Genomic DNA, 15207 nt, shown 5'->3' with positions numbered 1-15207 from the left:
GATAGAATCACTAAGTTTGAAGAAATGTCAATAGAAATATTCAAATTGGAAAAACAGAAAACAACTGGAAAAAAAGAATGTCCAAGAACTATGGGAAAACTACAAAATATATCATGTGCATGTACGGGAATACCAGAAGGAGAAGTGAGAAAGGAACAGAAGAGATTAACTGAAGCCATAATCATTGAGAATTTTGCCCAATTACATGTCAGACATCAAACCACAAATCCAGGAAGCGCAGAGAGCACCAAGCAGAATAAATTTCTCTCTCTCTCTCTCTCTCTCTCTTTCTCTCACACACACACACACACACACACACACAGACACACACACACCCTTCATGTAGGCATATCATATTCAAACTGAAGAAAAATCAAAGGTAAAGAAAAAGTGTTTCAAGAAGGCAAAAGAAAAAAAAAACACTTTACTTCTAGAGGAGCAAAGATAAGAATCACATGTGATGTCTCCTCAGCAAGTAGACAAGCAAGAATAGTGAAGTATTTAAATTGTTGAGATAAAAGGCCACCAACCTAGAATACTGTACCCTAAGAAATTATTCAAAAATGAAGGAGAAATGGACTTTCTCAAACAAACAAAAATCAAATTTGTTGCCAGTAGACCTGCCTTCAAGAAATGTTGAAGCATGTTCTTCAAGGAGGAGGAAACTGATACAGGTCATACACTCAGATCTACATAAAGAAAAGATTAGCACTGGAAAATGAATAAGATACAGTTTAACAAAAACTTTTACTTTCATTACTCATTTTTCTAACCAATAAATATTCAAAATAATAATAGAGGCTGGGTGCAGTGGCTCACACCTGTAATTCCAGCACTTTGGAAGGCTGAGGTGGGAGGATCTCTTGAACCCAAGAGTTTGGGACCAGTCTGGGCAACATGAGACCCTGTCTCTACCACAACAACAAAAAATTAGCCTGGCATGGTGGAATGCACCTGTAGTGCTACTCAGGAGGTTGAGGCAGGAGGACTGTTTGAGCCCAGAGGTCAAGGCTGCAGTGAGCCATTATCACAATATTGCACTCCAGCCTGGGCAACAGAGCAAGACCCTGCCTCAAAATAATAATAATAATTGAAGGATATGGTGGTATATGTCTGTGGCCTCAGCTACTTAGGAGGCTAAGAGTGTCACTTAAGTCCAGGAGGCTGAGGCTGCAAAGAGCCATGATCACAACACTGTACTTCAGCCTAGGCAATAGAGTGAGACCCTGTATCAAAATAAGAATAATAGTAATAGAAACAATGTCTTGTATTATCTATGCTTATATATACATATGTGTATGTTTAAGTTTACGTATAAGTGATAACTTTTAAAAAATGGGCCAATTTCTTTGAAATTTCACAATCTAACAAAACTCACAAAAGAAGAAATACTTTGTCTAGGCCTATATCTATTAAAGAAAGTGAATCAATAATTAATAACCCTCCAAAACAGAAAGCACCAGACCCAGATGGGTTCACTGGTGAATTCTACCAAATATTGAGGAATAAATTATGGCAATTTTCTACAATCTCTTCCAAAAGACAGAAGCAGAGGGAATATTTCCTAACTCATTCTATGAGGCCAACATTACCTTAATATGAAAACTAGACAAAGACATTATTAAGAAAGAAGACTACAGATCAATATTTCTCGTGAACAAAAATTCCCAATAAAATATTAACAAAAAGAATGCAACAATGTATAAAAAGATTACACACCATGACCAAGTGAGATTTATCTATGGTGTGCAAGGTAGTTTCAACATTCAAAAATTAATTAGTGTAATTCCATCATATCAATAGGCTGAAGAAAAATTACATGATCACACAAATAGATGCAGAAAAAGCATTTAATAAAATCCTACATGCATTCATGATAAACCATTCAGAAAACTAATAATAGAAGGAAACTTCTCAACTTGATAAGAAGAAATCTCCAAAAACCTACAGCCAACATCATAGTTAATGGCAAGAAACTAGAAGTTTTCCCACTAAAATCAAGAAAAAGGTAAGGCTCTTCTCTCACTACTCCTTTTCAACATCATACTGGTAGTCCTAATTAATACAATGAGACCAGAAAAGGAAAGGAAATGTATAGAGATTGAGAAAGAAGAAATAAAATTGTGTTTGTTTTCAGATGACATGATTGTATATGTAGAAAATCTGAATGGACAAAAAAATAAACCTCCTAGAACTAATAAGAAATCATAGCAAGGTTGCAGGATACAGGCTAATATACAAATGTCAATCATGTCTTAGTGGTATAGTAGTGAGCAGAGCTGCCTTCCAAATATCAACCATTTTCCTATATAACAGCAATGAACACGTGGAATTCAAAATGAAAAACACATTATTACTCACATTAGCACCACCAAAAATGAAATACTTAGCTGTAAATCTAACAAAATCTGTACAATATCTATATGAGAGAAACTACAAAATTCTGATGAAAGAAATCAAAGAACTAAATAAATGGAGAGATAGTCCATGTTCATGGATACAGAAAATTAATGGTTTCAAAATGTCAGTTTTTCTAACTTAATCTATAGATCTAATACAATTCCAAAATTGTAAAGGCAAAAGACCCAGAAGAGCTTTCTCAATATTGAAGAACAAAGTCAGAGGATGGCTACTATCTGACTTGAAGACTTTGATCTTTGACAAAAGAATAAAGGCAATACAATGAAGCCAAGAAAGTCTTTTCAAGAAATGTTGCTGGAACAATTGGAAATTCACATGCAAAAGAAAGTCAATCTAGATAGACATAACACCCTTAACTAAATTAACTGAAAATGGATTATAAACCTAAAATGGAAAATGGAAAACTATAAAACTTCTAGAAGATAATACAGGAGAAAACCTAGATGACCTTGGCTATGGCAACGACTTTATAGATTCAACACCTAAGGCATGATCCATGAAAGAAATAATTGATAAGTTGGACTTCATCAAAATTAAATTTTCTTCTCTGCAAAAGACAAGTCGATAGAATAAAAAGAAAAGCTACAGATTGGCAAATAATATTTGCGAAAGACAACATCAGATTAAAGTACTGTTATTCAAAATACACAAAGAACTCTTAAAACTCAACAATAAGAAGGCAAATAACTCAACTAAAAAAGACGTTAACAGACGACTCACCAAAGAAGACACAAGAATGGTAAATAAGCATATAAAAAGATGCTCAACAACATGTGTCATTAGAGAATTGCAAATTAAAACAAGTGAACACTACACACCTATTTGAATTGCCGAAACCCAAAACACTGACAACATCATATGCTGGTGAGGATGTGAAGCAACCGGAACTACCATTCATTGCTAGTGGGCATGCAAAAGCCACTTTGTAAAAGCTTGGCAGTCTCAGGTATTCTCCCAAATGAACTGAGAACTTACATCCATGCAAAAACCTGTATGCACAAGTTCATGGCAGCTTTATTTATGATTGTCAAAACTTGGAAGCAAACAAGATGTCCTTCAGTAGGTGAGCAGAAATATAAACAGGTATAGACAAAGAATAAAATGTTATTCAGTGCTAAAAGAGAAATGAATGATTTAAGTCACTAACAAACATGGGGAAAACTTAGTGCATATTACTAAGTGAAATAAGCCAATCTGAAAATCCTACATATTGTAGTGATTTCAATTATACAACATTCAGGAAAAGGCAAAACTATGGATACGATAAAAATATCAGTGATTGGCCAGGCATGGTGGCTCATGCCTGTAATCCCAGCATTTGGGAGGCCAAGGTGGATGGATCACGAGGTCAGGAGATCGAGGGCATCCTGGCCAACGTGGTGAAACCCCGTCTCTACTTAAAAAAAATACAAAAATTAGCCAGGCATGGTGAGGTATGCCTGTAGTCCCAGCTACTCAGGCGACTGAGGTAGGAGAAAGGCTTGAACCTGAGAGGCGGAGGTTGTAGCGAGCTGAGATCTCGCAACTGCACTTCAGCCTGGTGACAGAGCAAGACTCCGTCTCAAAAATATATATATGTGTGTGTGTGTGTGTGTGTGTGTGTGTGTGTGTGTATGTGATTGCCAGTTCTTAAAGGAGAGGGTGGGATGAATAGATACAGATACTTTTTTTTTTTTTTGAGATGGAGTTTCACTCTTGTTGCCCGGCCTGGAATGCTATGGTACGATCTCAGCTCACTGCAACTTCTGCCTCCAGGGTTCAAGCAATTCTCCTGCCTCAGCCGCGCGAGTAGCTGGGATTACAGAGCCCCACCACCATGCCCGGCTAATTGTGTATCTTTGGTAGAGACAGGGTTTCACTTTGTTGGTCGGGCTGGTTTCAAACTCCTGACCTCAGGTGATCTGCCCGCCTCGGCCTCCCAAAGTTCTGGGATTACAGGCGTGAGCCACCACGCCCAGCCCACAGAGAATTTTAGGGCAGTAAAACTACTCTGTATGATACCACAATGGTAGATACATGTCATTGAACACTTGTCAAAACTCACAGAATGTACAACACCGAGAGTGAACTCTAATGTAAACCATGGACTTTGGTGATAATCATGCATCTCTATAGGTTCATTGATGGTAACAAAGGCACTTCTTGGGTGTAGGTTGTTGGTAACAGAGAGGCTGTGCATGTGTGATGGCAGAGGATATGTGGGAATTCTGGAATTCTGTTCTTCCTGATCAATTTTGCTGTAAACCAAAAACTACTCTGAAAGTCTATTTGTGAAAAAGTACAGAATGGAATTAATCACTCAAGAAGAAAAACTAAGAAAATAGAAACAGCAACAATAAAAATGTAGACTATCACTAGAACCAAGATTTTTGAAGTGGTAAGTGTGATCAACAATGTTAGCAGAGGCCGGGCGCAGTGGCTCATGCCTGTAATCCCAGCACTTTGGGAGGCGAGGCGGGGGGATCACCAGGTCAAGAGATTGAGACCATCTTGGCCAACATGGTGAAACTCTGTCTCTACTAAAAATGCAAAAATTAGCTGGGAGTGGTGGCAGGTGCCTGTAGTCCCAGCTACTCGGGAGGCTGAGGCAGGAGAATCGCTTGAACCCAACAGGTGGAGGTGGCAGTGAGCAGAGATCGCGCCATTGCACTGCAGCTTGGCTAAAGAGCAAGACTCCGTCTAAAAAAAAAAAAAAAAAAAAAGGCTTCTGAACATTCTAAAAATGACTTTAACATTACAGACATATACTTAGATCAAGCATGTCTATCATTACTCATCCAGAAATAGCATAATTTAAGCAAAGAAAGGCAGTGAAAGAGGGACAGTGCCAGGTTCTGATGAAGAATACAATGAAAGGATTGTCTTATAATTTGAAACATTTGGAGAAGGAAGCCTATTAGAATTAAATGTATTCAATATATTAGAGTCAAAATCATCGAACAATTTAGTTTTAAAAGTTTGGTGGAAAATGAAGTGCAATTTTAAATTCTTTATTTTAACTGAGCGTTTCCAGAAAACAGTTTTCTCTCTCACAAAAAGAAACACAGTATAAATTCTAAAATGGTTTTAAAGGAAAAATATAAATATATATAAATAAGTAATTTTAAAGTCCTAAATTGGCTCAGTTTTATAAAATACTGGTAGCGTCCTCATTTTATCTGTAATGTCTCTATTCAACCCCCTAAAACTTCTCTTTAAAAAGATAAATGTATGCAATAGAAAGGAAGCAATTCTCTCCTCCAAAATGCAAGATCGGTAATGATTCCATTTCCTCCACTTTCAACTAAGTCAATATCGGTGAATGCTGAACTATAATTTGGCCCCGGACTACTGTGAAATCTGTCTGTTGACCAGTATAAGCATTCCATCTTACAACGGGAAGGCCCAGATATAATAAAAAGGTGATTTGTTGCTGAATTTTCTCAAAAAGAGATGAAAAGAAACAAAGTCACAGAAGAAACCTGACCAAAGAAAGTACAGTCTGTGAAAATTCTCAGCTGGACAGTGCCTAAGGCGTCTTTGAACTTGACCTTCACCACAGGGTCTATCATGTTACTGAGGAGCTGCTGCCACCTCATGGAGAACTGAGAGATCTCATTTTCCAAACGCATGGGTTTCTGGTAGCCAAATGATCTTTGACAAAAGAATAAAGGCAATGCAATGAAGCAAAGAAAGTCTTTTCAAGAAATGTTGCTGGAACAATTGGAAATCCATATGCAAAAGAAAACCAATCTAGTTAGACATAACAATCATTTTCTAGGTGCATGGATTCCGCAATCACCCATTTATATCTTTCCTTTTCTCTTTATTGAAAGCGTAACAACCACATGAATCTCACATTAAAAAGCCCTTTCTTGTTGGATGTAATTCTCCTAATTCAATTTTTTATAACCATAGTATTATACAGCACATGCATATGAAATAAATAATATATCATCTCATTTTGAGTGATTACTGCGTGGATTTAGATATATCATCAGTCAAATTAATATCCCCAGACTGCAGAGAAATAGCCTAACATCGACAGTCTACAATTCTGCCCTGAATATACATTTACAAAGCTAATAGCTAAATTGCAAAATTTAGAGAATAACAAAATTTAAAAGGGTCTTGATGCTCCTTTTCCACCTTCCCTGCAACATCCTCACTGAAAACCAAAATATCTTCCCTTCTTGTTTTTTGTATTATTTTCTCTCAACTTTTTTCTGTTTGGTTTTGTTTGTTCGTTTGTTCGAGACGGTGTCTCGCTCTGTCGCCAGGCTGGAGTGCGGTGGCGCGATCTCAGGTCACAGTAACTTCTGCTTCCTGAGTTCAAGCGATTCTCCTGCCTCAGCCTCCTGAGTAGCTGGGACTACAGGCGCCCGCCACCACGCCCGGCTAATTTTTGTATCTTTGGTAGAGACGGGGTTTTGCCATGTTAACCAGGCTGATCTCAAACTCCTGACCTCAAGTGGTCCGCCCGCGTCAGCCTCCCAAAGTGCTGGGATTACAGGGATGAGCCACCGCGCTCGGCCGCCTCTCAACTTTCAAGTTCTGTCTTAAGCCACGTGATCCGAGCAACAGAAATGCGCAAGTCTTTCTAGCTTGGTGCAGTGTTTCACGCCTGTAATCCCAACACTTGAGAAGTCCAAGGTGGGAGAATCCCTTAAGGCTGGGAGTTCAAGATCATTCTGGGCAACATAGCAAGACCCCGCCTCTACAAAAATAATAATAATAATAATAATTCGAGAGGTCAAGGCTGCAGTGAGCTGTGATTGTGCCATTGCACACCAGCCTGGGCGACAAAGTGAGACCTTGTCTCGATTCTTTAAACAAATGAAGAAGAAGAAGAAATAGACAAGCCTAAGAACTAAAATAAAATAATAAATTCATTTTCAAGGAGCTTTTATATCTTACTCGCAGAGACAAACAGTGTTGGGTGTTTTTGTGGAAGTGCCATCGTGTAGATTTTGATCTAGAACAAATTACCTCAAAGTGTAAGATGTAATTTTTATGAATGATATTCTTCACTGGAGACAGAATGGGATTTCTAATAATTGCATCTTCATCATTTGAAACTCAGTGAGTCTTGGCATTTCCATGGTTTTTGTTTGTCTGCTTATTTTTAATGCTTTAAGCAGGTACTGTCCCCCAGGAAATTTGTAGATAAAAGCAAGTTATTTACAAATTTGTTCACCTACTTTTGATCCCACCCCAGCTCTGTACTCTGGGCTCACACTTCAACAAATCCTAGTAAAGTTTAAAAACAAATCTGAATTTCCATATTTGTATTTCACATGTCCTTCAAATATTTAGAAAGTTGGAAGAGAAAATCTAAAAGTAAAATATCTGCTTTCAATTTCTTCACCATGGTGAGTTTAGATAGAAACTTAAGGAACCTCCAAAAATAAGTTATAAAATAATAAGTTATACCACATAAATGTGTATAGATGTGCATACACACACACACAGTAGGACTTCAATGGGTGTTTATATTACTCTTTACAATGTATCTATGTTATCTATATTCTTTTATAAAGATGAAAATTTTATTAAAAATGAAATAAAAAGACACATGATTATAATATTATCGGAATAGACAAAATTCAAGGCTAAAACTAATTAAACAAGTAAAAGGGAATATCATGTAATGGCAAAAGACGTGATGATAAAGAATATACACACTGCGTTTCTTCATGAACTAAATAACATAAAGCTAAAAATTCCAAAACTATAGGAATGTGATAAAATCATCTGTCATGATAATATCCTTAATACAACTCTTTCAGAATCTGACAAAGTACACAACGTTACAATGTTATAGAAGATGTGATTAATAGTGTTTTACTTAACACACATATGTTGTATTCCACAAATCCTATACATTAAACTTCTTATATGAAGTAGCTTTAAAAATCAGTCAAGGCCTGCCGGGTGCAGTGGCTCACACCTGTAATCCCAGCACTTTGGGAGGCCGAGGCGGGCGGATCACGAGGTCAGCAGATCGAGGCCTTCCTGGCTAAAACGGTGAAACTCCATCTCTACTAAAAATACAAAAATTAGCTGGGCAAGGTGGCGGGCGCCCGTAGTCCCAGCTACTTGGGAGGCTTAGGCAGGAGAATGGCGTGAACCTGGGAGGCAGAGCTTGCAATGAGCCCAGATCTCGTCACTGCACTCCAGCCTGGGTGACAGAGTGAGACTCCATCTCAAAAAAAAAAAAAAAAAAAAAAAAAAAAAAAAAAAATCAGTCAAAATTCCAACTCTATTTGTTAGCTTTGTGACCTTGGAAAAGTTATTTAATCTTTCTAAATTCCTGTTTCCTTCTCTGTAAAATAAAAACTGTCACACTCACTTGACTGTTGCGAAGGTTTAAATGATTAATAGGAGTAAAAGCCAAGCATGGGACCTGGCACTTATGAAACAGTGTAACAGTGTTTTTTCTTGCTGTTATCATATTTCTTCCTGGTCTTCATCTTCTGCAACTTGAATGCTAAGTACTTTTCACTGCATCTTCATATCACACCTCTCTATTACTTGGAAAAATTTTAGATGCCACAAACTGGGCTACCCAACATATTCCAACATCATTGCAGCTTCGAATCAGAGTCAGGCAGTTTTATAGACCAGCATGTCCAATGAACTTGTCTTGCCCTTAGCCTCCCTGTATTATCCAACTGTAAGTCTAAAATAAGTAATCATCAAATAGAAAGAAACCAGCCAGAAAAAAAAAAAATAACTGAATTCTTGGCCACGAAGAAAATCTTAATTCCAAAAAATAGAGAGATTTTATGTCTCACATTCTCTAACCATACTTGAATTATAAACTAGAAGTTTACGACAAGAAGGAAAAAAAATACCCTAAAGGCAGAACAATATGAAATTAAGGCACACTTCAAAATAGTTCCTATCCGAAGAGGTACTTAAAACTGATATTACAGTCTGGGCAAGATGGCTCATGTTTGGAATTCCAGCACTTTGGGCAGTCAGGGCAGGAGGATTGCTTTGGACCAGGAGTTTGAAACCAGCCTGGACAACATGGTGAAACCTCATCTCTACAAAAAATTAAAAATTAGCCAGGTGTGGTGGCACAAGACTGTAATCGTAGTAATTCGGGAGGCTAAGGTGGGAGATCACTTGAGCCCGGGAGGTAGAGGCTGTAGTGAGCCATGATTGTGCCACTGCATTCAGCCTAAGCAACAGAGTGAGATCCTGTCTCAAAAACAAAAACAAAAACAAAAAACACTGATATTACAAATAAAAAGAATAGTCTAGGCATAGCTAAACTTTATACTACAGTAGGAAATATCTTAAATGCTTCTATTACTAAAAAGAAAAACTAACATTAAACCAAGTAAGCCAACTAATGAACTTTCTAAAAATTGTGATAAATCAAAAGAAAGTCATAGAGAATGAAAAATCAAGGATATTGACCAACCAATCACACTTCTGGCCACACAGTCTCTGTACACAATTGTTCATAGCAGCTTTATTTGTAATAGCCAAGAACAGAAAACAATCAAAATGTCCTATAACCGGTGAATGATTAAATCTATCTGTGGAACATACATGCCTTGAAATACTACTGAGCAATCGAAACAAGTTGTTGATATGCCCAACAACTTGCATTAATAGCATAGGCATTATGCCAAGTGGAAAAAGCTACTCTTAAAAGATCGCATGCTGGCTGGGCACACTGGCTCACATCTGTAATCCTAAAACTTTGAGAGGCCAATCACTAAAGGCCAGGAGTTCGAGACCAGCCTAGGCAAAATAGCAAGACCCTGTCTCCAAAAAAATTTTTTTTAATTAGTTGGGCATGATGGCATGCACCTGTAGTCGTAGCTACTCAGGAGGCTGAGGAAGGAGGCTCGCTTGAGCCCAGAAATTCAAGGCTGCAGTGAGCTATGATCACACCACTGCACGCCAGCCTGGGTGACAGAGCAAGACCCTGTCTCTAAAAAGAAAAAATTAATTTTAAAAATCACGTACTATATGATTCCATTTATATGATACTTTTGAAATGACAAAATTATCTATATGGAGAACAAATTAGTAGTTTCCAAAGGTTAGGGAAAGTAGGAGAAGGAGGAAGCATGACTGTAAAGGGACAGAACAAGAGAGACCTTTGTGGGGATGGGCCTGTTCTGTATCTTGATTGTGGTGGTGACTACACTCATCCACACATGTGATCAAATGGCCCAGAAGTACATACATGCCTTGTACCAAGGTTGATCTCCTGGTTTTGATATGTAAGCCATAACCATTGGGAAGACTGGATCAAGGGTACGTAGGAATGCTCTGTACTATCTTTATAACTTCTCATGGATCTATAATTAGCTCAAAAAAAAGGTGTTTTATAAAAAAAAAAAAAGATGAAATTTTAAAATAAAAAGTATTTAAAATTTATTTTAAAGTTTTTAAATAAAATCTTGGTTTTTGAAAACACAAAGGAAATCTCAAACACAGAGTAAATCTCCAACAAGGCTGAACAAGGGGGAAAAAGAGAGATGACAGAAAATATACAAGTAGGAAGAAGAAATAAGATATAACCCCAATACAGGTGATATTAAAAGTAAGAGACATGATATACACAATTCAGCGGCAATACATTTGGAAACTTAGGGTAAACTGATCTACTATGGGCCAGACATGTTCTTAGGTAGGGTCTCCCTGGATAACCACATAATTTTTGCTCACGGAATCCCCAGGAGGCACCATTCCCATAGAACACAATGGAACCCCCTAGAAATCTACAGGGGGAATACAACTGTGTCTATGAGCTGCCCTCATTATAGGAGCTTAATGTGGGTCAATTTACAAGACCCCATCTCTGCCTTTCTGCAGCATATAGATGCAAAAGCTATAAATACACACACGAGTAAGTCGAATCCAGCAGTGCATTGAAAAAAATACAACATGGACAAGATACATTCTAAGAATGTAAAGATGGTTTTGAAATAGAAAATCTTCAACATAATTCATTACGTAAACTAGCAACAAAACCATTTGATTGTATCAATAGGTGGCCAAAAAAAAAAAAGAATCTGAAAAAAATTAGCTGCTATTCCAAAAAAGATTAAAGTAAAATATTAAAATAATACAGTTAACTCAATATTCTAAAATAGTAAAGACTATTTCTTGAAATAAAAAAAAAAAAAAAAGCAAATGGTACCTTAAAAGACAAAGTACTAAAACTATTGTTATAAAACAGGAACACACAAAATTATCTTTACTCACACATATTGTGATGAATCTAAAAAACAAGAAACACTAAAAGGAGATTAGCATTAGTAGCAAATTTGGTAAGACACTTTCCATAAGAAATACATGAACAGTAATTTTTTCTTTTTATGGAGAAAAATAAATGAGAAATGGAAATGGAAAAAAAACCTGGACACACGATAGTAACAATATATGATAAAATACCTAGAAATACATTAACAAATGTAGCTAGACAGTCTATATGAAGGAAACTCTAAAATTTTATTAACAGACATAAAACAAGAACTGAATAAATGGAAAGGTATGTCATGTTTCTGGTTGGGAAGACTTTTTAAAATGTCACTTTTATAAATTAATACATAAATTTAATGTAGCTCCTGTCGGGATTCCAAAGAACTTTATTTTGTGACTGGGTAAAATGCTTGCCAAAATAGTAGTTACTGAAAAAAAAAATAGTGAGAGGAGAGCTTAATTTACAAATATACTGTAAATCAAAATGGTTGTGATTTTGGCATAGGACTATGTCAGTGGAACAGAACAGAATCTAGAAACAGACTCGACTGTATATGGGAACTTACTCTTTGAAGAAACAGCAATGATTCATCCAGCACCAGGGCCTCCTCCCTTTCAACTTTCTCCCAGGTTATAACCTGGACCTACCCTCAATGTCTGAATGTCAAACATCTCTCTGACATTTCTTTCCAGGTCCCTTGCCTGAGTATATCTAGGCTGAAATATTTGGCCACATTAGGAACACCCACCCTTTGGTTCTATCTACTTCTTTTCCCCCTCTATCGTCAACTTCTCACTGACCTCACTTCTCTCTTTATCCAGTTCAGATTCCATAATGCATCATTATAATTTGTCCCCTGTGTTTACTTTCAGATAACTTGTGGGGTGGACCTATCCCCATTTCACTACCTTAGGAAAATCCCAGCCCTGCTTAAATTCAAATTTTTACCCACTCTGTGTCCCTAGATGAACATGCCTAGAAAAACACACAGAATTAAACTGACTGGCCTCTATTTTTGACCACACATTTTAAATAATCACTTTGCACTACTGGTAAGTTCTATTATATTACCCTAATAGAGTTTCTTTCCTATTGTCCTAGATAATTATTTCCCATTTTCTCTTTTCTCAAATCCTCTCTTCCATTTACCCTAGTGATGATCTTGCTTTTTACATGAATAACACAGAAGCAATCAGAAGAGAACTCTCACATCCTCCTACCCCAAACCTGCAAGTCTGTCCATATCTGTGCTCCCCCACAGTCTTGTCATCTGATATGAGGACTGCACTACCTCTGCTCCTGTCTGAGGTCACTGTCTCCACTCAAGAAGTAGATCCCTTTCCTTACCTACTCAAGAGCGTTGTTGCTACCAGTTTCCCTTTTCATGACTGTTATTTTCTTTCTAGTAGATCATTTCTGATGTAGGGCAGGTGACCCCCCAAATGGGGGGTTAGCCCAGGGGACCTCTTGACTTTGCCCAGAAAAGAATTTAACAGCAAGCCAGTGATGCTGGACATAACTTTCATTGAAACAGCAGTGCATGGCAGCAGCGGAGGGACTGCTCCTTGTGGAACGGGGCTACCCATCAGCAGTGCACCCAGAGCAGCAGCCCAGGGGCAGTTCTGCAGTCATATTTATACCAGCTTTAAATCACACGCAAATTAATGGACAAGTTATTTAGAAATTTCTAGAAAAACGGTGGTAACTTCTGAGTGTTGCCATGGCAATGGTGAACTGACATGGCACTGGTGGATGCGTCTTATGGAGAGGTGCTTTCACCTCTTCCATACAGCCAGTCTTCATCTGGTCCAGAGTAAAGTCCTGCCACCTACCTCACTGTCTCATTCCCATCAACACAAAAGTATTCTGTAACATCTCCCATTTTCTCTCTTCCTAGGCCCACTTACCCTCTCCTCACTTCCAGCTAGGACTCTATTCCAGCAAAATGTCTATTCTCTCTGCCTCCATTTGCTTCTTTCCCTATCTTCCTTTACCACTCTTTCTAGGCTTTCATCTCACCCACCTCTGAAATCTGTCAAAGTCACCAGTGACCTCCATATTACCAAATCCAAATGTGAATTCCCTTTTCCTATATGTCTCAGCTCAGCAGCAGGGGATAGTGTCTAAAAGCACCTTACACCAGAGGACAAGAATCTGGTCTTCAACCAACTGTGAATATATGGGCAAGTTACTTACCTCCCTGTGCCAAGGTTTCCTCATTTGTAAAGGATGATGATCATACTACTCTAACACTGTATTATAGGGTCGTGGAAGGATTCTGTGATTTAATATGTATAAAGCACTTAGACATTGTCTAGCACACCATAACAATTCCATAAATGTTAGCTATTATTAGTATTGATTGTTCGCTTCTTCTTGAAACCTTTTTTTTTTTTACTGACTTCTAGGATGCCACACACCCCGGATTTTTCTGGCAACTTCCCAGTCTCCTTTGCTGACTCTTTCTTCTACTGTCTAAACAGCAAAGGGTTCTAGGATTACTTAGCACTTTCTTATTATCTATCTATTTTATAGATATATTCTTCCCTTGGTGATCTCTTATATATCTCATGTGTCTATGGCTTTAAATTTCATCTATGTGCTAATAATCCTCAAATATATATTTCCAGATCTCTATTATCTCCTAAGCCCCAGACTCTTATACTCTTATATTCAAATATCTATTCAAGGCCGGGCGCAGCGGCTCACGCCTGTAATCCCAGCACTTTGGGAGGCCGAGGTAGACGGATCACCTGAGGTCGGGAGTTCGAGACCAGCCCGACCAACATAGAGAAACCCTGTCTCTACTAAAAATACAAAAATTAGCCGGGCGTGGTGGCGCATGCCTGTAATCCCAGCCACTCGGCTACTCAGGAGACTGAGGCAGGACAATCGCTTGAACCTGGGAGGCGGAGGTTGTGGTGAGTTGAGATTGTGCCATTGTACTCCAGCCTGGGCAAGGAAGAGCGAAAACTCCATCTCAAAAATAAATAAATACAAAACAAAAAAACCTATATTCAAAATTTCCACTTGGATATCCAACAGGCAACTCAAATTTAATAAGTGCAAAATAATTTTTCCCCACATCTGTTTCTCCCTCCATATTTCCCACCTTATAATGGAGCACCGTTACCCAGTTGCTAATGCTAAACACCCAGGAATCATCCTTTGATTCCTCTCTTTTCCTCATCCAATCTATTAGCAGGTCTTATTGTATTTACCTTCAGAATACATCTTGGATCTGACACTTCTCACTACAACCCTTAGTCCAATCCACCATCATACCTTTATTAGATTTAAGCAACACCCTCCTCATAGATCTGCTTTCACACTTGCTCCCAAATACCAGTTTAGCAAATTTTTTGAAACAAGTATCAGATCACATTACTTCTATGGCAAAGTTGGCTAATTATCTTCCCAATAACCACCTAACACTTCTTCCTTACTTCCTTACTGCCATTGGAGACAGCAATGTGCCTAACCTAGACTGCATTTTCTAGCTTGTTAGGTGTGGCCAGGAGATTACATCCAGCCAGTGAAATAAATGGGAACAGTATTATGTATATCTTCAG

The sequence above is a fragment of the Macaca thibetana genome, chromosome 9, assembly GCF_024542745.1.
Source record: "Macaca thibetana thibetana isolate TM-01 chromosome 9, ASM2454274v1, whole genome shotgun sequence".
Classification (NCBI taxonomy): Eukaryota; Metazoa; Chordata; class Mammalia; order Primates; family Cercopithecidae; genus Macaca; species Macaca thibetana.
This window is presented reverse-complemented; position numbering follows the sequence as displayed.